This window comes from Chaetura pelagica, unplaced genomic scaffold, assembly GCF_000747805.2.
Source record: "Chaetura pelagica isolate M959 unplaced genomic scaffold, ChaPel_1.0 scaffold114, whole genome shotgun sequence".
NCBI lineage: Eukaryota > Metazoa > Chordata > Aves > Apodiformes > Apodidae > Chaetura > Chaetura pelagica.
In genome coordinates this window covers 68,398-72,033 of record NW_009952968.1, presented here as the reverse complement: position 1 = coordinate 72,033, position 3,636 = coordinate 68,398, and positions in this window count along the sequence as shown.

Genomic DNA, 3,636 nt, shown 5'->3' with positions numbered 1-3,636 from the left:
TGGTAGGCGCCTGCCGGCAGGGAAAGCTGACAGGTTTTGGGGTGGGTTTATTTTTCAGCATCCAAACACAGGATGCCAGGGGTTCAGAAGGGACAGCTGGGGCACCTAAGACTCCCCTTCTGCCACCCTGTCCCCCTTGGGAATGCCACCCCTGTGCAGGTGACATGCAGCCCCTGGCCCAGCTCTCCCTCTCTCGGCTGGGAGTGCGGAAGGAGCAAAGTCAAAGTCACACCGGCTGCAGAAAAGGGGAAGCTCGTAGAGGAAGCTTCAAGGGATGGCGCATGTCCCTTGTCTCCTCTCCAGGCAGGGAGTGCCACTGAGATGGATGAGTGCCTGGCTCGCCTCGACCCAGGCCTCCCAGTAGTACGAGTCCCATTTGGCCAGGACCAGCGCAGTTCCTGCCTCCCAGGGACAACCCCAGGGGATCCCACCAAGCTGGGTCCTTTCCCACTCCTCTGGGGGGTCCCCTGCACCACTGCCCTCAGCCCTGGAGCTGCTCTTATGGGGGGCCCCAAGCAGGCAGCAGCAGGACCACACCAGCACAGCTGCAGAGGGGAAGAGACACTGCAGAGGAGTTAAAAAAAAAAGTTTTTTAAATTGAGATTATGCTAAAATTAACCAGGAAAAACAGAGACTGTCATGCCAGCTGTGACACGGCAGCGAGGAGCAAAAGCCTTCTGCCCATAAAAGCAGCCTATAGCAATGGGCACGTACCCCCATGGTCATCACCTCAGGGCATGGATCACCCCCAAGGCTGGGGCCATACAGAGGCTATACAGACCCTGTATGTACTGCCACGACCACGCTGCTCCATGATTTCCGTGCTATAAATGCTGAGGAAGAGGCTTTGCTCAGCCCCAAGGTGAGTGTTCAGCTCGGCAGGGCTCTCTGGCACTGCCAGGACACGGCTCCGGCCGGCTCTGCCGACCCAGCCTCCACCGGCACCCTCGGGGTGCTGACATGGCATCCAGCACAGCCCGGCCAGAGGCCGTGGTCAGCACTGGCAACTTCTGCCCGGAGCTGGGAGCAGGGTGGGGAAGGACTCGGCATATCCCTTCATTTTTTCCATTAAATACCTCTGGTTTCTGGCAACGCCAGCCTGTACTGCTGGGCCTGGCGGCCAGGGCTGGCTGCATTCACCACAGCACCCGCCTCCGGCCGGCTCTGCCGCCCCAGCCTCCACCGGCACCCTCGGGATGCTGACATGGCATCCAGCACAGCCCGGCCAGAGGCCGTGGTCAGCACTGGCAACTTCTGCCCGGAGCTGGGAGCAGGGTGGGGAAGGACTCGGCATATCCCTTCATTTTTTCCATTAAATACCTCTGGTTTCTGGCAACGCCAGCCTGTACTGCTGGGCCTGGCGGCCAGGGCTGGCTGCATTCACCATGCCCTTCCCTGGTGGGAAGAGAAACTGAGGCACACAGCATGAGAGGACCCTGCTGATTAAGTGTCCCCATGGTGAGGTGCAGGACAGTTGTCCCTCAGCATCCTGCTCTGCCCTGAGCAACTCCCCTGGGACCTCCTGCCCATTCCCAGCATGGTGGCAGTCAGTGGCAGGGGCGACAGGAATTAGTTGTCCCCCAAACCCCATTTCCCTGTCTGTCTATGCCTAATGAAGGGGCCGCATCACTGGCAGGGAAGCTGCCTGCTTCCCCCTGCAGTGCCTTTTCTGCCAGCTCCCACCTAACCAAGGGTGAGGAGGATCCTTCCCAGAGCCTCCCCCCCTCTCCACAAACACAAGAGAGAGGAAAAGTTTCCAATCCCCGGAAAACCCCGGCTGCCGCCCATTCAGCCCCAAAACAATCCCTGGGCAGGGTGCCAGCTGCCTGCTTCCACCCTCCTGCCCAAAGCAGGCAGGAGGCAGGCAGAACCAGGAGGGCTTTGCATCCTTCAGACCCCCAATGCCAGCCAGGCATCAGGAGGGAAAGAGAGAAGCCCCCCACCTTGGAGTGACCCCACCGATGGGCTTCCTCCTGCCCTGCCCGCTCCCTGCCTGCACTGCCTGCCCTTCCTGCCTGCTGGGACCAGGCAGTGCTCATTCCCAGAGCAGCATCTGACAAAAATAGGAGGGGAGTGCTCACTCAGGCTGATTTTCTCCCTTTTTTGTTAAAAATAAGCTTAAAAATTGAAAACAAACAAGCAGCTGCCTGGCTCCATAATGTCCCTTTAATCCCTCAGAAAGAAATTTATTCAGCCAACATATACTTTGCAGCCCATGATTTAAGCTGCTTTCTGGCCAACATGTATTTCATGCAATGTATGCAATATATCTCTGGCCAGCAAACATTTAATTCTATATATTTAAGGAGCTGGTCATAGGTTCTGGGTCCATCTCACCCCGCATCACCAGAAAACCATTTTTCATCTTGTCACACAGCACCACTCTGGTTTATGCCTTCAAATATCCAGGCATGAATGGAAGCAATGCACAGCTGGAAAACACTCCTTATTACAGGGGAGAAGCTGGAATTGAATTCATCAGTGGGTCCGGGGCCATTCCCATCCCCAGTCACTGTGCCGGCAAGTTTTCCTGGCCCAGCAAACAGCAGCTATTATTTGTGCCTGGATTTAGTGAAGGTTTTTCCTGCCAGACAAACCTGCCTGTTCCCTTCTTTGCAGGATGGCTGGGCAAAGGGATGGTTGCAGATCCCACCCCACCTGAGCACCCACAAGGTCCCTATCATCAAACGGGACTTTCAAAGGGGTGCATTAAAAGTAGAGTTACCCTAAAAGCTCAAAAATAATAAATATTATAAAGAGATTCCCCTCAACATTTTCCTTCCTACCCAAAATAGATGGAAAATCGCTGTAAAAATAACTGTGTTTTTTTTAAACCCCACAGTGACACAGGGTGTTTTTCCCAGGGGCCATCCCATTCCAGCACAGGGCTGGCTGCTTCCCAGGAGCCTGGGCATTGGCAGCTGGAAGGATGCTGTGTCCCAGGCAGCATCCTAAAAAACTGGGGTGCACCAGGGAGGTGCAGACCTCTCCCCATCCAAGGCAGTCAATGGAGATGCAGCTCAGCCCAGCAATAAACACACACACAAAAAAAATTATATATATATATATACATTGACAGCAGGGAAGGACATTTGGAGCTCACGGGGGTGGATGGGATGGGCTGGGAACACTTTCCTGAGGGCAGCACAGCAAACACACCCCCAGTGCTGACAAGGGCCGCTGGTGTTGGCAAGCTGGACAAAACTATCCTTGTGCCAGGCTTTTTCCAGGAATCCGGGAACTTTGCTGCTCTGTTTCTGGTCCTGCTGTATGAGCCCCTCACCTCTTTACCCTCCTGGCACCAGCCAACTCCGTGCCCTCACTCCTGGCACTAGGGTGCCTGGGCAAGAGCCCCACAGCGAGCTGTCCCCTCTGTCTGGACACCTTTGGGGTCACCAGCAACAATTTTGAGGGTCAGCCCTACAAAAGGGAGATCCTGAAAAGCATCACCCACTGCACCCCCCAGATGCTACAGGTGTGGAGTCACCACGATGCTCCCCATATTCCCCTCCCCAAACACCCAAGCACCTCCAGCGCAGCCCGTGCCACAGAGCTGCTCCCAGCAGTGCCATGTCCCCTTGCCCGAGTGCTACCATCCCCTCCATCCCACCCTGAAGGGCTGGGGGCTCACCCACC